This window comes from Choloepus didactylus, chromosome 5 (assembly GCF_015220235.1).
Source record: "Choloepus didactylus isolate mChoDid1 chromosome 5, mChoDid1.pri, whole genome shotgun sequence".
NCBI classification, from domain to species: domain Eukaryota; kingdom Metazoa; phylum Chordata; class Mammalia; order Pilosa; family Megalonychidae; genus Choloepus; species Choloepus didactylus.
The window spans coordinates 166,652,341-166,673,117 of record NC_051311.1 but is presented as its reverse complement, the minus strand read 5'-3'; the positions used below and the strand labels follow the sequence as shown (position 1 = coordinate 166,673,117).

The 20,777-nt window shown below is 44.6% G+C and overlaps 1 protein-coding gene and 1 pseudogene across 1 annotated transcript in view; one reads left to right on the top strand and one right to left on the bottom strand.

Moving 5' to 3' along the window:
- The window catches only part of LOC119535511 (28S ribosomal protein S24, mitochondrial-like), a gene marked incomplete at its 3' end in the record, with an annotated part of 81,417 nt that overhangs the window by 17,996 nt on the left and 42,644 nt on the right, over nt 1-20,777 (bottom strand). The window lies entirely within an intron of this gene.
- LOC119534805 lies at nt 10,031-10,340 on the top strand (annotated as a pseudogene).

Here is a 20,777-nt window from a genome sequence, read left to right as displayed (position 1 = left end):
CTGACATACAATGACCAAGTTTTTGAACAAGAAATCTGCTTTACAGGAAACACTAAAGGAAGCACTGCAAACAGAAAGGAAAAGACAGGAGTGAGAGGTTTGGAAAACAGTTTTGGGAGATAGTAGCACAGCAATGTAAGTACACTGAACAAAGATGACTGTGAATATGGTTGAAAGAGGAAGGCTGGGATCATGTGGGACACCAGAACAAAAGATGAATGATAAGGACTGGGACTGTGTAACTCAGGGAAACCTAGAGTGCTCAACAATTGTAATAAAAGGTACAAATATGTTTTTACATGAGGTAGAACAAATGAATGTCAACATTGCAAAACATTAAAAATAGGGTGGGATTGGGGGGAAAATACAATCAATGCAACTAGAGGCTAGAATTAACAGAAACATTCTATTATGCTTCCTTTAATGTAACAAAAGCAATATATCAAAGCTAAATGCACATGGGGGGGTGGGGAATAGGGGAAGGGTATGGGACCCCTGGCATTGGTGACGTTGTCTGACTCTTTATTCTACTTTAGGTTAATGCTGTCTTTCCTTTAATCACCTTCTAGCTATCAAGTTTTTTTTGTTTGTTTTTCTCTTTCTCTTGCCTTTTTCTTTTGCCTCTCTGCCTTCTTTGATTCTTCCTCTATCTTTGTGGAAGAAATGTCCCTATACAGAGAGTGGTGATGGTGCTCAATACATAAATATATGACTCTATGGGGAACCAATGATTATTTACTTAGGACAGAATGCATAGTGTTTGAACAAAACCATCTTAAAAGAAATGGGTTGATGAAGAAATCTTGAGGGCACTATATTGAGTGAAATAAGACAGACACATAAAGGCAAATATTGCAGGGTCTCACTGATATGAACTAATTATTATATGTAAACTCATAGACATGAAATATAAGCTAGCAGGATATAGAATGAGGCTAAAGAATGAGGAGCAGTTGCTTATATGAGCAGAATGTTCAACTAGGGTGAACTTAAATATTTGGAAATGGACAAGGGTGATGGTAGCATATAGTGAGAATAACTAACAGTACTAAAAGTTGTGTGAAGGTGGTGGAAAGGGTAAGCTCAGAGTCACACATGTCATCAGAAGGAAAGTCGGAGGTTAAAAGATGGGAATGAATGAAACAGTGAATCTTGTAGTGGACAATGTCCATGATTAACTATACAAATATTAGGAATCTCTCTCATGAACTAGAACAAATATATGTCACTATAACTAGAGGTTAATAATAGAGAGACACATAGGGAAAAATATATACCTATTTCAAACTATATACTACAGTTAGTAGTATTTTAACATTCTTTCATCAACAGTAACAAATGTACTATACCAAAACTATGAATCAGTAATGGAGGGGGGTGTGGTTAGGGGTATGGGAGGATGTGGATTTCCTTTTTTTATCTTTGTTTCTTTTCTGGAGTAGTGAAAATGTTCTAAAAATTGAAAAAAAATCATTGTGTTGATGGATGCACAGCTGTATGGTGATGCCCTGGGCAATTGATCATACACTTTGGATCTTTGGATAGTTGTATGGTATCTGAACAATCTCAATAAAAAAATTAAATGCTACAGATCAAAGGAAACAACTCACATACACATCCACAAGATTGTATTTACTTGGTTCTTTCTTTCATCAGAGGAACAAAAATCCCTTAAGAGTGTGTGGCCCTTTTCTTGTGAACAACCTACTGCACTGTCCATGGGCTGTCCTTGAGGGAGAATCACTCACTCCTTCCACAAATCTGTGAGAGGCTCTCCCTTCACCAAACTCTGCTCCAAGAATGTTACCACCCAGTAGCAGTAGTCCCTTGGCCAATTCTGGGGCCTCTTGGGCCCTGAAGATGTCTTACAGTATACAGTAGGCAGAGCCTCTGGCTGTGGGGAACATTCAAGAATAGGGAAGGAAGACTGAAGTTCACCATTTTTACTCCAGGGCTGTAATGCAAGGCTTGGGTATTGTAGAAATTTGAATCACAAGAGCAGCCCTGGCCTCAAGGGCTGAAGCTAACCCCCTTCAGCAGGCCATGGTATTTTGCGGTCGCAGTTGATTTGTCTGAGGTGGGGGGGGCGGCCGGTTGCTGAACCCTCGGCTCTCGGCATTGCTCAGAGGGTACCGGCGGCGGGGGCTCTTTCCCGGAGGCGAGGGCGAGGCGGGGGACTGGGCCCTAGTCCCCGGCGGAGGCGTGCAAGGAGGGCGGCGAGAAGGAGCAGGCGGGACACGGTTCTTTGAGGGAGGATGAAACCAAGAGAGCTTTATTAGGGGAGAACACCAGCTTATATTGGGCGCTTAGGGGGCGGGGTAGCTGTAGAGGTCAAAGGCTTGGATTGGTTCAGAGAGGGCGCGGAGGTTGATAGACAAGGGGCGGGAGTAGTTCCGGTGACTGTGCATGCGCACTGGCGGTGGGGGAGTTGCTCTGGCAACGGGGAGTGTCCGGGCAAGATAAGGGGGTGGGGAAAAGGCGGTTCCCTCCGGCAAGTCTCCCCTAACAGTGGTATTTTGGGTGAGGAAATGGGGCCTGCCTCCGGCCTCACTTTCCCAGGCCCGGGGGGCTGTGAAGGGCGCTGTTCACCCGTACCCACTACCCTCCCCAGGGGTGGCCGATCCCCTGGCCCAGGCCCGCCAAGTCGAAGCACGTAATCAGTGTCCCGCATTTCCCCCTTTTTTTCTAATTAAAGGAAGAAGCTTACCGGAGAGGTCCGCTAAAGGATGAGGGAAGGGGAAGGTTGGGGAGGGGAAAAAGGGTTGACGGTGGCTCAGCAAGGCTGGAGCTCAGCGTTGGTGTGGCGCCCGGGCGCTCGACAAGGGCCTTGCTGCTAGCGGGATGGGCGAAGGTGGAAGGTTTAACTGGAGCTCGAGGTTGGTACGAGGTTCAGGCGATTGAGAAGGGCCTCGCGGTCGGCGGGTTGACCGGTGGCGGTGAGGTTGCGGAGGGTTGGTTGTCATCTTGGAGTAGGGAGCGTCAGAGGTGGCGAGTCGCTGGTACTGGATTTGCACGAACGAGGAAAAAATAGCATCTGTTTGTTTTCTTACAAGTTGGACGATTCTGCGGATAATGCAGGGTCCTAAAGTGAGAGCTAGAATGATCATTAATAGGGGGCCGAGGAGAGGGAGGAGGTAAGGGAGGAGGGGGGTAAAGATGTGGGACCAATAGCTGGTGGCTTCACGGTTTCTTCTACGTTGTTCTAGTCCCTCTCGGGCCTTGTTTAGGCTGTCCTCAGCGAGACCTGTGGAATTGGCATATACACAGCACTCTTCTTCTAGGGCGGCGCAGAGGCCTCCTTCTTTGAGGAGGAGAAGGTTGAGACCTCGGCGGTTTTGGAGCACTACCTCAGAGAGGGAGTTAACAGAATTTTTAAGATGGGAAATAGCGTTCTGTAGGTGACGAATGTCCTCGTCAACCGCCGCTCGGAGGTGAGTTAGGGCGGAGCCTTGACTGGCTAATGCAGCGATTCCGGTGCCAGCGCCTGCAAGACCTAAGAGGGAGGCAATTGTGAGGGCGGTGATGGGCTCTCGCTTTTGCAGAAGGGCGGGATCTGCAGTTCTTTCCAGGCGGAGGAAGAAGTCTTCCTCGCTGTGGTATAAGACCCTAGGGATAAGGACAATTAGGAGGCAAGTTTCATTAGTGGTATTGAGGGTTTGCACATTAAGGCAGGGGGTAAGTCCTGTAGAGGAGCACAGCCATTGGGAGGAGTTGTGGGGAATAAGAAACTTGGCAGAGCTGCTGGGAGATGAGTAGTTGGCACAAGCTGTGAGGTTGGGAGAGTTACTTGAGCGAGGGCGGATGCACTTTCCTGTAAAGGAGACTGAAAGAAAGGTTAGGGGGACGGCAGAGGTATTCCAATTGCATTCCGAGGGGCTGTCCTCTGTGTTTTCTGAAAAGGAGAGGTTGGAGGCAATTGGCTTATACAGGGGGGAGGAAGTGGAGAGGCAAAGCCAACAAGAGGAGGTAAGATTGGGGTTGGAGGAATTCACTGAGGTGAAGGCCACTTGGATAAGGCCGAGGAGCGGAGAGGAGTAACGAGAGGGGGGTAGGAAAGGTTGGGGTGGTGGGGTTGGCGATGCGTTGTTTGCAGCTGAGGTGCGGCTGGTTGGAGCTGAGGTGCGGCTGGAGGGCTGTGGAAAAAGGGGGTTCACTCGGACTGGGGTCCAGGCCCAGATGTACTGTTGTCATCTGGTGCACCAGGTTGCGGAGACCACGGCGTTCTTGTCTCGTTAGACGCGTGGTTGCTGGTGGCGGGCCGGATTGCCCTTCCTGGGATCCAGATTGGTTGTGCTGCATCATCTGGGAAAACACAAGCAAACCCGCACCCCTGGGCGAGGAGTGGGGAGGGACCCTTCCAGGCATTATTCTCTGGGTCCTTCCAGTAAACCATCGGGGCCTGGGTGGGCCTATACGAGGGCCCCCAATGTTTATGTAGGGGCGAAAGCCCTTCCTTATTGAATGTGAGTAGATTAAGGTGAATAAGGGCTGCTATGATAAGGTCCCCTGGAGTTGCCTGGGGGAGCATTGCCCTTTCTTTTTCAATTTGTGTTTTTAAGCGGCGATGGACTGCTTTTACAATGGCTTGCCCCTGAGGATTATAGGGGATGCCGAAATGATGGGTAATGTTATATAACTAAAGAAAGGCTGCAAAGGAGGCACTGCGATAGGCAGGCCCATTGTCTGTTTTTAGGTCCCAGGGGACTCCCATGAAGAGAATCGCTTGTCTTAGGGCCTTGATACAGTGTTTGGCCGTTTCCCCGGCAAGGGGGACTGCATAACACATAGTTGAGAAGGTGTCAATTATTACATGTACATACTTGAGGCGTCCAAAGGACGGAACGTGAGTTACGTCCATTTGCCATCTAGAATTGGGTTTTAGGCCTCGTGGGTTGACTCCCTGAGGTTGTAAGGGGCCAAGCGGCGCAAAGGGCGCACAAGTTGCACAATTGCGGACAAGATGTTTACAGGTATCTAGGGGGAGGCCACATAGATGATGTAACGACGTAGCCGAAAAGTGAAACCTGGAATGCAATAACTTGGCCTGGTTAACAGCGTTCTCCGGAGGGGCTGCCATGTGGGTTAGCATAGCTTGGGTATTTTGAGCTGAGATCGCTTGGTCTACTATACTATTGCTATTAGCCAGGGGCCCCGGAAGGCCTGAGTGACTACGAATGTGGCTAATGAATCAAGGATCCTGTCGATGCTCCAGGATGCTCAGAAAGGGCTTTATCAATGGCCGAGTTTCCCGGGAAAAAGGTGGAAAACGCGAGGACTCAGCAGACCTGACACGTGTAGAGGCTGTCAGTGAAAATGTTTACTGGGTGGTTACAGTGGGTGTTTAGCGCGTATGACACTGCCAGAATTTTCCCCACTTGGACTGAATGAAGGTTGACATAACTGAATAGGCGGGGTTCCGGGTGGTCCTGGGAATAAGAGAGGAAGGCGAAACGGGTTTTGGAGGTGTCAGTGAAGACGGTAGTGGCACCCGGGATGGGTGCAGAGGAGGGGAAAGGATGGAAAGGGCTGCGGAAGGGAAGCTTGGCGAGCCCCTGTAACAGTCGATGGCTAGGATAATGGCAGCTGAATTCCCCCTGAAATCCTTCCAAGAGGATTTGCATGCCCGGGTTATCACGGATAAGTAGGCGGGTTTGGCCTGCGTCCAGGGGCTAAACAATTTTTTCCGGCAGCTCTCCAAATACATGAACAGCCAGGGTGACTAGATCTGAAGCTAGGCTGATCCAGAGCCGCACTGCGGGGCAAATTTTCCTAAGCCGGCTTTTAGCAGGGTGCACCCAAAGTAGAGGGCCTGGCACGGGAGTGGGGGTAGGGGCAGCGCTGTTCTAAGGGTTGTCTTGAGGTGTAGAAGGCAGCCAGGGGTTGTTAGTCGGCAGGGTGGGAGGGGCGGCGGCAGCTGCCGGCAGCGGCTCCAAAGGGGAGCTTGTCGAAGGGGAAGGTGGAAGTGGGAGGCCCCAAGCGTCGCAAGAGGGCGGCGCGGTAGGCGTGGCTAAGACACAAGATGGCGGATTATCCCCGCCCTGGGAAAGGGCGGGGTCCAAGGCACAAGATGGCGGACTAGCTCCGCCCTATGAAAGGGCGGGGCTTAAGGCATAAGATGGCGGACTAGCTCCGCCCTGCGAAAGGGCGGGGCTTAAGGCATAAGATGGCGGACTAGCTCCGCCCTGTGAAAGGGCGGGGTAAAGCGCATGCGGTTTCCAGCCCGGCTTAGGGCTGACGTCATCACTAGAGCACTTCCTCCCCTCAGTAGAAGAAGGAGGAAGTTCGCCATTTTGAAGCAGTCTGGGGGGGCAGTTGCAAAGAGGCACAGAGCGCCAAACAAAGAGAGAAAGACAGAAAGGAGGACAGCAAAGTAATGGAGGGGAAGAGGGAGAGCGTTAGGAAGAATGGGGGTCATAGAAGAAAAGAAGGAGAGGCAGCCGGGATAATGGGGGAAGGGAGGAGCGGCTCCGGAGCGGCGAGGGAGAGGCGGCCCCTAACACGGAGCGGCGAGGGAGAGGCGGCCCCTAACGCGGAGCGGCGAGGGAGAGGCGGCCCCTAACGCGGAGCGGCGAGGGAGAGGCGGCTCCGGGAGCGGCGAAGGAGAGGCGGCCCTTACCTTGCAGGCGAGGAGAAGGGAAGCTGGAGAGGCGTCCGGGTGAGCGAGTGGCGTCACTGGACCGCTGCATGGAGAGGACTTCCAAGTGCAGGTGCCCCACGTTGGGCGCCAGTTGCGGTCGCAGTTGATTTGTCTGAGGTGGGGGGGGCGGCCGGTTGCTGAACCCTCGGCTCTCGGCATTGCTCAGAGGGTACCGGCGGCGGGGGCTCTTTCCCGGAGGCGAGGGCGAGGCGGGGGACTGGGCCCTAGTCCCCGGCGGAGGCGTGCAAGGAGGGCGGCGAGAAGGAGCAGGCGGGACACGGTTCTTTGAGGGAGGATGAAACCAAGAGAGCTTTATTAGGGGAGAACACCAGCTTATATTGGGCGCTTAGGGGGCGGGGTAGCTGTAGAGGTCAAAGGCTTGGATTGGTTCAGAGAGGGCGCGGAGGTTGATAGACAAGGGGCGGGAGTAGTTCCGGTGACTGTGCATGCGCACTGGCGGTGGGGGAGTTGCTCTGGCAACGGGGAGTGTCCGGGCAAGATAAGGGGGTGGGGAAAAGGCGGTTCCCTCCGGCAAGTCTCCCCTAACAGTGGTATTTTGGGTGAGGAAATGGGGCCTGCCTCCGGCCTCACTTTCCCAGGCCCGGGGGGCTGTGAAGGGCGCTGTTCACCCGTACCCACTACCCTCCCCAGGGGTGGCCGATCCCCTGGCCCAGGCCCGCCAAGTCGAAGCACGTAATCAGTGTCCCGCAGTATTTCAACATCAATCCCTCATAAAGGGCAATGGCAGAACCACAGGGGACTCTATGGAAAAATCCTCAGCTCCAGGTCAGTCTCTCTTGTTCCTACATGTTTGAGGGACAATCTTTCTACAGTACCTAAGGAAGTTCTGGAATTCTTTGGTTGCATTCCATGAATCGTGCCTGAGACTGAGTGCCCTGGTAACCACTCTTTCTCCAAGTCCATTAAATCTATGGTATTTGTTTAAAAGTTTAAATACTGGGGGCAAATGTTTGATCATTTTTCTGATTAATAAACAGTTATTAATTTATTTTGGACTCTGTGCCCCTTTGAAAATCTGATGAAAGTGATGAACATTCTCCCCAGAAAAAAAAATGTACACACATAATTTTCAGAAATTCAGTGTTTGAATCTTATCTTTGGACAATGGATAGACCCCTTGTAAAGAATCCTTGATCTGTAAGGAAGCCACTAGGCTGGCTTCCCTGTTTTCAAATTCAGGATTCTGATAATATACTTTAGAACTCTCCCCAAGGGAAGAGAAATAGTTTGCATCAGCCCTTAAGAGAACTGGTTAATATTCAGTGATGCTAACGTAACCAAAAGTTAAAGAGTTAACAAATTATTATAATTACTGAATCATTATATAGATGTCTTTTTACTTGCTAGTATATTTTAAAGTAGCCAAAAGTAAAACCTGAAACTTAACTGATACTCAAGGCCAGAAGCTTTGATCTTTGATGATGATGCTTTATTGTATAATGATATCATCTTTACCTTATAGCTGTAAAGCCTCATGATAACTTGTGACTGGCCCCACTTGTACCCTTTTATCTTGTTTTGCAACTTTGAAGTCTTGTGATCTTGTATACAGCACTTTACTGTTTATTAATGAAAGAACTTGTAAGCCCAGAACTAAACCACACTAATTCCTAAGCTATCTTACTAGATACAGCTAGTTCTCACCAAAATTGTCCTGCCTGACATGCACAGTAGCTTACACCTAACATATAGGGGACTTATACCTCATTATAATACTAAAAATCATGCCCAACATCATGTTAAGAAACCATTTCTTTACATTGTCCTGTTTCTTGGCTTGTGATTGATTTGTATATGCTAAATAATTAGACTATTTCTAACTTTGTCATCTTGACTACTGTTCTCCCTATCCTAAACCTTCCTGTCCTTGAATACTATAAAACTCCACACCACTTTGGGGAGGAGCATATTGAGAAATAGCAGTTAGGGGAGACAGATTTAAGGATCATAGGCCTTCTGTTCTCCTTGTTTTGCACTTTGCAATAAAAGTCTCTCTCCTTTTGAAACTGCAGTGTCAAAGACTGGTTGTTATGCACATACGCAGAGAACCCCCATGTTGATCAGTATTGTTAGGAAGAGAAGCTTCCAGTGCCTGAACTTGGCATCCAGGGGCAACCTGGTTGAACTTCCTAGTTCTGCAGAAGCATTTGAGTAGTTTCCATGGCTCTAGGGATGGAGGGGAGGGAAGAGAAGGTTTTGGTATTTACAAATCAACCAATATCTTAAAATTTGTATTTATGATCCAGGGAGAGATGGACATTTCTAAAGCCTGAGGATATTAGAGATTCTTTTTGTATTTCAGAAGAAAAAAGTTTTTATAAAAAATTTGTTAGCAAAGTATCAGGTTTCCAGAGTTTCAGTACTGTTTTCAGTCCTAGATTCAAAGTCAAGAAGAACCAGCTCCCAGAACCCGGGGGAAACATTTCAAGCACCAAGAGAGCAACGTGCATAGCATCCTGGGACTCCATAAGGTAACAGCAGGCAGGATCTACAGGAAAGGGGCCAAGGGTGAATACTCCAGAGCCTCAGGTCCCTTGATAGATTTGGTTTAAGGAACTAAATGTTCTCCTATAAACAAAGTTTATAGGAATATAATAACAAAGTTTTAAGGGATATAATAAATTTTAAGGAATATAATAAACATTACAGAAGCTTCTGTTCATCACTTGGGGGAGGAGCCAGGTATTTCTGAAGTCATGAAATACAGAAGAAGAAGACTTTAAGGTATGAGTAGCAAGATTCAGAGGACAAAGAAGTGGCTCCTGAGAGCCTGATGTTACATCTGGTTTTGGGTTCCAAGGCTTAGTGAGGTAATGGATGCTGGCCCTTGATGAGGGCCAATGCAAGCAAGTATTCCAGCAGGAAAATTGACAGGGCAGGAGCCCAAAGTAGTTGACTGAGCTTCTGGCTCCAATGATGGCAAGTAGGCAATGATTATGAAAAAGCCTGGCCCAGAGGCAAGGAAGTCAGATGAATAGATAAACCTGGAAGTGGGCCAGGCCAGGGATGAGTCTGGAAACTGTGGGAGTCTGGGAGAAAATAAGTGGCAGGTAGGAGAGGCATAGAGCCCAGCATTCCAGAACACTGGCTCATGAGCTCAGACCTATGCATTCAGTTTATGTGATCTGGGCAAGTCACTTATCCCCTCCTAGGCTTCCTTTCCCTCCTCTGTCAAACAGGAATAGGCATCACTTACATTTCTAAGATTTTTTCAGACCCAGAGTTTGCTCCTCATCTTTGTAGCTGAGAAGCTTGATGGTTTTTTTTACCATGCAGAGAACAAAAACTCACTCCCAGGGAGGCCATTGCACCACAAAATCCTGTGCAGCAGCAGGGGTGTGAGCTGTTGGTCCCAGGGTGGCTCCAGGAGTCATGGCCTTTACTCTGTACTTGCTGCTGCAGGCAGCCCTGCTCTGCATCAGTGCCATCACTGTACTGCACAAGGAGCACTTCCTCAAGAACAGACCAGGGAATTGGCAGATTTGGAGAAGAGCCAGGAAACAAACCTCTCCTAATGAACCTTATTTGATCTGTAAGAACTGTTATGAGAGTACCATTGATAATAGGAAACTCAATTGCTATTGTATTACTTTATAACTTGTATGAAGATCCATGGGGGAAATGGAGACTTGGAAGAAAAGATGCAACAGAAGTTATTGCTTCAGTCATCATCAGAATATAGATATCTTAGCTGGCCAACCTAGCATTTGACAAATATGTTAAGCTGACAATAAAATAAGAGTTCCTATTTATCTGATTTTTTAAATGTTTCACTTGTAGTTTCATTAAAAAAAGATCAGATCAATAAAACAGAGGCAGTAACTATTCAGAATTGAAACTCACTTGATTTCTGGCTGTTAATAATAGTCCATGCTGTGGAAAAGTTTGTGAAAAAGGTGCTAGACTGTCATATCTATGTTCATAGAGATTTTTCTTTCTTTTACTTCTTAGGGATGAGTTTGTTGCTGCTGTTTTCCCAAATTTTTATCATTCCTTATGACTTAACTATGATGTGAGAGTGAGTATCTCCCTAGATAAAGTATTTTAAAAACTAATTATTATATATAAAATGATATAAAGGTCATTTTAAACTTTTTGGTTAGATTTTTTGACTATATATTTTCTCAGCTATGGAAAAGTCAAATTTATAGTAATATTGAGGAACAGTGCTCCTGATTTCAGGGAGAATTCTAATTTTGCATATCAGTCACATGATGATTGTGCTTTTCCATAAGATCATCCATTTTTTTATTTAGTCTTGCAATGTCTTCTTTATGCTCTTCTAGGGTCTTCTTGATTTCCTTCATATCCCGTACTAGGGTCTCATTGTTCATCTTTAGTTCTTTGAGTAGCTGCTCTAGGTGTGTCTCTTCTGGTCTTTTGATTTGGGTGCTTGGGCTTGGGTTATCCATATCGTCTGGTTTTTTCATATGCTTTATAATTTTCTGTTGTTTTTGGCCTCGTGGCATTTGCTGTCCTTGATAGGGTTCTTTTAGGGTTTGTAGACCAGTTGAAGTCCTTATCTCTAATTTATCAGATCTACAGCTTCGTGGAGTACACTTTCTCTAACTAACCAGCAGGTGGCGTCCACGAGCCACCTGTTCTCCACAAGCCAGATCTCCCCTGCTTAGCCTTTTTGGTGAGTGGGGGAGTGAGTCTTGTGGGGCCCAATTGGTGTCCCAAGCTTGCGTGTGTAGTTGGTGTTGCCTGCCCTGTATGTGGGGCGTGTTTCTGGGCAGTCGGGGAGGGGGGGTGGCCCTAACAATCAAATCTCCCTGATGATCCTAGAGTTTTAAAGCTACTGCAATAGTCTAATCCTTCAGTTCAGTCCTGCCACAGTTTGTCTCTGCCACTGACCCACAAGTCTTTGGTATTGGCGTATGGCTCCTGAGACTTGCAAGTGGGCCCCTCTTCCAGGCTGTGCACCCCGGGTCCTCTGTTGAGGGATGACTGTGCTATGTCACAGGTGAGTGCCGTCCCTCCAGGGCAGTTCTGGGCTGCTGGGCTGTGTTGGGAGGCTCCCAGTCTGCTCAAATGATGGCTGAATGGGGCTCTGTTAATTCACACTGCTCCCCCTTCCCAGCTCTGGGACATTCAGCTGAGGTTGCAGGGAAGGCTAATGTCCACGCCCAGTTTTGTGGTGTGTGCCTGTTATTTGAAGCACTTCCGTCACACTGGGTTGTCTGGGGCAGCTCTGGGCTATGGGGCTGGCGATGGGCAGGAGTGTTTCCTGTCCACCAGGATGGTGGCTGTGAGCGGACACCCCCCTTTTCTTGGGAAGTTGTGTTGTTTAGTGAATTTTCTCAGCCACTGGATTATTGCCTTTTGTCTCAGAGCTCTCTTATTTCTGCTCTTGACTTGACGTGTCCAAATTTCAATTCTTTGAAGCTTTCTGTATTGAGCTTCTTAGAGTAATTGTTTCGATGATTGTGCTTTTAAGTTCTTTCTTGTGTTTGCTATTTTATTGACTTGCCTTAATGATAACAGACCATATTTTCATTGGTAGAAAATCTGTGTAGAAAAGTTTTGCAATGATGACGTTTTTTTAAATCAACATAAATGTAAGCCTACAACAGCAATCCTAAACAATCACGATCCAACCACACTGCATAGAAGGCTATGTTTATTGTGAAGGATTTATCTCCAAAAAATTATCATGTTTTCATTTCCTGGTGGAAAGTTAAGGTGTATGAGTGTGAGTTTAATTCTTCACTCTCTCTGACAATTGAACATTTATTCTGGATAACTTTTTGTATGTTTGATACTGTTTTTATGTCTAAGATCATCTTATGAGTTTATTTGCTCATCCCTTAACACAGTTTTGTACAAAAAGATTAAAATTATGTAATTTTTTGTGGAAATAATCAGTTATAGTATTTTGAAGGAATGGAATGACATCTTTGCTTATAGGAGAACATTTGTAAATGAAGTTGATTTTCCAAGTCTAAAAAAACTTACTGTCTCCCAGGAATCAGCCTCAGGTAAACCAAGTTTACTAAAACTAACACTCTGTGTGTGTGAGATGGGGATATAGGGGAACTTTGCACTTAGTGCATGATGTTTCTGTAAACATACAACTTTTCTAGTGAAAAATTTTAAAATTAAATTAAAATTAAAAAAACAAAACCATGTCTTGAGAGGAAAACATAACTCTTTCATATGGAAATCTGTGCTTGGTCCACATCCACCTGGACACACTGCTGAAAGCTTATTGGATTCAAACTACCTTCATTCATCCTCAGTTATGCTGGCGTGGGATGCAGTTTCCATCATTCTCCATGCATAATTCCTCTACAAGGCACCATCAGGAGGTTAGAGTAAGGGCAAAAATGCTCTGAAATACATCATTCTTTCTCCTCTGCAGATGTGAGTATCAAATGTCTCTTCCTTCCAATACCACTTCCAATTTGCCCTTGAAGACTGCATGAAAGACTTATTCTTGGGACTCTTCCTCACACCATATGTCAAAGGGAGGACACAGCTCTTTCACATATTTGCCTGTGTTTGGTCTACATCCACCTCAAGGAACACCACTTTGTTCCTCCCCAAAGAAGGGAGCTGATTACATGATGTATTTATGAGGGTGAGAGTTCCGCGCACAAAAATGTTCCTTCCCTTCAATGAGATTTCCAACTGATCTGAAAATTAATACTTGTCCTTGAGGAATGGATGACAACTTATTCATGATAGTCTCATTCATGCCATGTCTCAAGGGGAAGAAATAATTCATCAATATATAATCCTGTGACTAGTGTACATCCACTGCCAGGGGTCTCTGGTCTTGCCACTTACAGGGATTACCAATCATCTACATGTGTTAAAATAAGCAGAGGGACTTCACATCTGAAACACATTCAATCATTGCCAACTCCAAGGCCATGTGCCACTTATCAAATTCCAGAAGACTCAGGGCCACACTGCTTGCAGTGTCTTTGTTAAAGCTCCTGGTGTTAAAATAAATATAGACTTTTCCATCCAAATTGCTTTCATTCATTGGCATCTCCATCACCAAGCAACTTCCAGCTTCCAGGGGTCTCTGGTCCTCACAGCTTACAGGGACTCCTAATCATCTACAGTGTTAAGATAACCCAAGAATCTTTGCATCCCTATGGAAATGATTCATTGGCAACTACAACTCCAGGCTATCTGCCACCTTCCAGAGGTCTCTGGTCCTGGTTGCTTTCAAGGACTGTTGATCATCTACCTGTGTTAAGATAAGTGGAGAATCTTTTTATCCCAGTGGCATTCATTCCTTGGCAATGGATTCAGGAAGTCTCAGGGCCACACTGCTTTCAGGGATTCTTGCATCTGCAGGTGTTAAAATAAATGTAGCATCATTCCATCCAAATGGCTTTCCTTTCTTAGTGTCTCTGCCACTATGAATGATATATAGGATTCTGAAAATTATTGGCCCAGATCTTCTAGGGAATCCCTTATGTACTGTGAGGGTATTAAACCTATAGTGGATTGTTTTCCTGTCACATGGCATTCATGACCTGCCAATTCCACTGCTGGGCCATGTACTGGCTTCCACAGGCCTCTGTTCCTCACCACTTTTACATGGTCTCCTGATCATCATTTGCAGGGACATGAGAAGAATATGAAGCATAAGTCTGCATTCTAATCTTCAGTGCCAATGGGAATTCTCACATTGGTGAAGTCAATCAAGCACAAGTTTACATATTTCTTCCTCTCAAGATGTGACATGAAGGAAAATATCAGGAATAAGTCTCTCATCCAGGTCTCAAGAGCTAGTGGGAATTCTTAGGATTGTTGACATGGAATAAACACAGGTTTACAAATTGAAGAGTAATTTCTTCCTTTGAGAAGTGATGTGATGAAGATTATTTACATTAAGTCTGTTGTCCAGTCTTCAAGGGCCTGCAGGAATTCTCACATTGATTAAAAGTGATGTTGAAGAGAAGGGACAGTTTGTTGACTGGAATTATCACTGACACACCAGTGAATTTGCAAATATGTTCCTAGTATCAGATCCCTTCTTTAGGAAGGATGAAGTGATGCACTCCAGAGGATTTAAGCATGAAGTAAAACATAGAGGGTGTTCCTTGTCACTGTGGTTGCAGGTGGTTTGGGTCTACTGAGGGAAGGAATGTGTGACTGAAGGCCATGAATCCTCAGCACTGTGACCTGGTTGACATGGTCCTATGACCTTGTTTCCTAGGAAAGAGGGATTTCTTGCCCTTGTGACATGAAATGGAGAGTTTCAAGAATAAGTCCACTGTTCAGTCTTCTTTGGCCACTGAAAATTCTCACATTGATTGGAAATGGCATTTGAGGAAAGGGATATTTTGATGAATTTTCACCAGTACTCCAATGAATTGCTTACTTTGTCATCTGTACCAGCTCACTTCTCTTACCTCACCGGCCCCCTCAATGGAGCACTACAGATGAGCTCCAAGATGTACTACAGGGGCTGAGAATGAAGCACTCGATATATGTGCCAGGTGCCATTGGGCCAGATAATGTACCCTTCACTGTGGGGCTGTGAGGGATAATTCTGCATACTGCTCCTAAACAATGGTATAGAACATTAATGCCAACTCTCAATCCATTAGTAAGAAAGCCATTGTCTGAAATGGCCAGTAATTGCCCAAATAGGAGGAACAGACTGCCTGAGGTGAAACAAATCTGGGGTTAGAGCTACCAGTCATGCCTTCAGGGGCATGATGCCCCAAACCAGGCATAGCATAGACAAATATGGGCAGACTTGATGGCCTCCAGGACAAAAACACAGGAAAGCAATGAGCAGCCAAATGCAGTGTTAATTAAACTAAGAAGTAGGTTAACTAAGGAGCAAAGGTGTACTAAGCCAGAGGTTAGAACTGTGGAAGAGGATACTATTTCTAGCTGTTAAATCCATGATCCCCAGCCCATGTTTCATAAGGAGCCTTCTGATCCTCCAGCTGAAGGAATCTGGGAGGCCCCCTTTCCCCTAGAGTATAGGTGGGGCCTTGATCCCCAAGTGAGAGCAATTCAAGGGGACACTGGGGATCAGAGGTCACATATAGAACTACTTTCTGGTCCCCAACAAATGAGCATAAAATTTAGGCTCTAGTGGTCACTGGAGCCAAAAATACCCTAATATGTGGAAAAAGATCACAAGCCAGAGGCCCCACATTAACCATTTCTGGGTATGGAGGCCAAGGAATTAAAGAAACACAGAGGTGGGTGGTAATGAAAAATGGCCAACTGCCCCCTCAAACTTATACAGTGTATATATCCCCTTTTCTGGAGTATATACTATGAATTGACATTTTGCAGAATATTATCTTACAAATGTTCATAGGGGAGTTTTGCCTCTGGTGTCAGTCAAATCTGCTCTCAGGGGCCATGCTAAATGGTTAGCAGTGAAAGTTCCTCCTCCCAGGTTCAGGGTAGCAGTGCACCAGTATAAGCTGCCTGGAGGCCATCAGGAGATCACTGCTGCTGTAAAGGAGCAAGAAAGACTGGGCATCATTGTTCTCACTCATATTCCTTTAAATAGCCCTGTTTGTCCAGGGAAAAATCCCCTTGAGAACTGGAAGATGACTATTGATTATAAAGAGCTAAACAAAGTAATGCCTACTTTGTCTGATGCAGTACCAATCATTTCTACCCTGCTGCAAGACATCAGTACACAATTAGGCCTAAAACCCCCTTGGGCCATGACACTTGGTTAGCAGGGAGGTTTTTTGTGAGGTCAGAACAGCATAGCCCTGAATTGTTCCTACATGCTGAGACTGCAGCTGCTTAACCTTCTGACCCAGAGGCCTCACCAGCAAAGATGCAATTCTGTTCCACCATCTGGATCCAAGGGGACTTCCCTGGCCATGCAGATGCCCTTTTTCCTGGGTGACTTTATTCAAATGATGCTTGCTGTCAGACATCAACTTAAACAGTACCCAGCTGTTTAAACAGCACCTAGAAGAGGAACACTCAGCAATAAGCCAAGAGTCCAGGCAAGAAGCCTTTAGGCTCCACTTGCAAGAAAGTTAAGTGGAAGCCAAGACAAAAGCTGTCTTTCTGATTCAGCAGGTCTTCAGGTATCTCTTGCCAAGGTCCTAACTCATTTCAGAGTATGGAGCTCTCTGGATGGTCAGGAAGAGACACTGGACAAGGTAAACCATACAAGGTAGAAGAGGATAGAGCTCTGAAGCTCTCATCCAGACACTGGTGACAAACATATTAAAGATGAATCAGATATGGACAGCAACTTTGCGAGACTGGATATACTATGTTCCTCTAAAAGTCATGTTTTAATCCAATCTCATGGGATATTTGGATTATGTAGTTTCCATGGATATGTGACTCACCCAACTGTAGGTGATAAACTCTGAATTATGTCCATGGATGTGTGGACCTGCCCATTCAGTATGAGTATTAATTAGCTTACTGGAGTCCTTTTAAAAGAGCCACACAGGCCCAGATACTTGCTGGTGCTTAGAAATGCTTGGAGATGCAAACAGAAGAAAGTTTAGCTAAGAGATGAAGCCCAGAGTTTTCCCCATGATATGCTATGACAGGCCCTCAGGTACTTAGAGAGAAACACCCTGGGAGAAAGAACTGAGAACACACAGTATCTGAGAGAGGAGCGGGAACACAACCTGGGATCAACAGATGCCAGCCACATGCCTTCCCAGTTGACAGAGGTTTTCTAGACACTGAGTGAGTTTGTGAGCAAGAGACCTGATCTACAAAGAATACTAAAAGAAGCACTACAGGCAGATAGGAAAAGACAGGAGAGATGTTTGGAGAAGAGTAGAGAAATGCAGACTATCAGTAAGGGTTAAAAGATAAAAATTTAAATGAAGTAACCTAGGACATATAAAATCCAAAAGACAAAATGGTAAATGGTAGCACAATATTGTAAGGACACTGAACAAAGTTGAGTGTGAATAGATTGGGAAGAGGAAGGTTATGGGCATGTATGAAATCAGAAGGAAAGAGAGAAGGACTGGAACTATGTAACTTAGCAAAATCTAGACTGGACAATGATGGTGATTAAATGTATAATATAAGACTGTTCTTACATGAAGGAGGACAAATGAATGTCAACATTGCAAGGTGTTAAAAATAGGATGGTATATGTAAAAACACAATCAATGCAAATTAGGGTGTATAGTTAACCATAATATTGTAATATACTTCCACGAAATGTAACAAAGGCAATATACAAAAGTGAAATGACAATGAGTGGGGATAAAAGGAAAGGGTATGGGATTCTTGTTGTTTCTCCTTTTAATTCTTTTGTTCATTTTTTAAAATCCATTTTATTGAGATATATTCACATACCATGCAGTCATACAAAACAAATCATACATTTGATTGTTCACAGTACCATTACACAGCTGTGTATTCATCACTAAAATCAATCCCTAACACCTTCATTACCACACACACAAAAATAACAAGAATAACAATTAAAGTGAAAAAGAGCAATTAAAGTAAAGAAGAACACTGGGTGCCTTTGTTGGTTGGTTTGTTTGTTTCCTTCCTCCATTTTTCTACTCATCCATCCATAAAATAGACAAAGGGGAGTGTGGTCCATATGGCTTTCCCAATCACATTGTCACCCCTCATAAGCTACATTTTTATACAATCATCTTCATCATTCACAGGTTCTGGGTTGTAGTTTGATAGTTTCAGGTATTTACTGCTAGCTATTCCAATTCATTAGAACCTAAACAGGGTTGTCTGTATTGTGCGTAAGAGTGCCCACCAGAGTGACCTCTCGGCTCCTTTTGGAATCTCTCTGCCACTGTAGCTTATTTCATTTCCTTTCACATCCCACTTTTGGTCAAGAAGATGTTCTCCATCCCATGATGCCGGGTCTACATTCCTCCCTGGGAGTCATATTCCATGTTGCCAGGGAGATTCACTCCACTGGGTGTCTGATCCCACATAGGAGGGAGGGCAGTGATTTCACCTGCCAAGTTGGCTTAGCTAGAGAGAGAGGACCACATCTGAGCAACAAAGAGGCATTTGGGAAAAGGCTCTTAGGCACAATTATAGGGAGGCCTAGCCTCTCCTTTGCAGCAACTGTCTTCCCAAGGGCAAATCCTGTGGTAGAGGGATCAACCCATCAAACCACCACTTCCTTATGTCTGTGAGCACATTAGCAACCACCATGGTGGGGAAGCCCAATACCCCTGCATTCTCCACCAGCTCCTCAAGGGGGCTCTGTATATTTTTTCATTTTTTTTTTAATTCTTTTTTTTAAATCAACTATATAAAAAATAAAAAAATATTAAAAAATTTAAAAACTTATAATAAAAAAACATTTCAAACAGACCATAATAAGGGAGTAAGAAACAGACAACTAACCTAATATAACTACTTTACTCCCAAAATGTTCCTACTCTATCTCAAGAAAGTAACCTGATACAGCAACATTTCTGTGAACTTGTTCCTAATATACCCATCAGAAATTAACAGACCATAGTCATTCCTGGGAACTCCCAGAATGTTAAATTTACCCATGATAGCTTATCTGTTCTTATTGGATTATTGTTCCCCCTTCCTTAATTGCTCTCTATCACCAGTTCCCCTACATTCTACATTATAAACCATTTGTTTTACATTTTTCAGTGTTCACATTAGTGGCAGCATATAATATTTCTCTTTTTCTGCCTGGCTTATTTTGCTCAGCATTATGTCTTCAGGGTTCATCTATGTTGTCATATATTTCATGACATCATTCCTTCTTACTGCCGCATAGCATTCCATCGTGTGTATATACCACATTTTATTTATCCACTCATCTGTTGAAGGACATTTGGGTTGTTTCCATCTTTTGGCAATTGTGAATAATGCTGCTGTGAACACTGGCATGTAGATATCTGTTTGTGTCACTGCTTTCAGATCTTGTGGGTATATACCAAGAAGTGCAATCGCTGGATCAAAGGGTAACTCTGTATCTAGTTTTCTAAGGAACTGTCAGACTGACATCCAGAGTGGTTGAACCATTCTACAGTCCCACCAACAATGAATAGGCATTCCAATTTCTCCACATCCTCTCCAGCATTTGTAGTTTCCTGTTTGTTTAATGGCAGCCATCCTAATTGGTGTGAGATGCTATCTCATTGTGGTCTTAATTTGCATCTCCCTAATAGTTAGTGAAGCTGAACATTTTTTTCTTTGTTTCTTGGCAATTTTTATTTCCTCTTCAGAGAACTGTCTTTTCATATCTTTTGCCCATTTTATAATTGGGCTGTCTTTACTATTGTTATTGAGTTGTAGGATTTCTTTATATATGCAAGAGATACTCTTTTGTCAAATCCCAAAATTTTTTCCCATTGAATTGTCTGCTCCTTCACCTTTTTGACAAATTCCTTTGAGGTACAGAAACTTCTAAGCTTGAGGAATTCCCATTTATCTATTTTTTCTTTTGTTGCATGTGCTTTGGGTGTAAATTCTAGGAAGTGTCCACCTAACACAAGGTCTTGAAGATGTTTCCCTACACTACCTTCTAGGAGTCTCTTATATTGAGGTGTTTGATCCACTTTGAGTTAAGTTTTGTGTAGGATGTGAGGGAGGGGTTCTCTGTTCATTCTTTTAGACATGGATATCCAACTCTCATGGCCCCATTTGTTGAAAAGACTGTTATGTCCCAGTTCAGTGACTTTGGGGGCCTTATCAAAGATCAGTCGGCCATAGATCTGGGGGTCTATCTCTGAATTCTCAATTTGATTCCATTGATCAATGTGTCTATCTTTATGCCAGTACCATGCTGTTTTCACAACTGTGGCTTTATAATAAGCTTCAAAGTCAGGGAGTGTAAGTCCTCCCATTTCATTTTTCTTTTTTAGAGTGTCTTTAGCAATTTGAGGCAACTTCCCTTTCCAAATAAATTTGATTACTAGCTTTTCCAAGTCTGAAAAGCAGGTTGGTGGAATTTTGATTGGGATTGCATTGAATCTGTAGATGAGTTTGGGTAGAATTGACATCTTAATGATACTTAGCCTTCTTATCCATGAACGTGAAATATTTTTCCATCTTTTAAGGTCCCCTTTTATTTCTTTTAGTACAGTTATGTAGTTTTCTTTACATAGGTCTTTTACATCTTTGATTAAGTTTATTCCTAGGTACTTGATTTTTTTTTAGTTGCTATTGAAAAGGG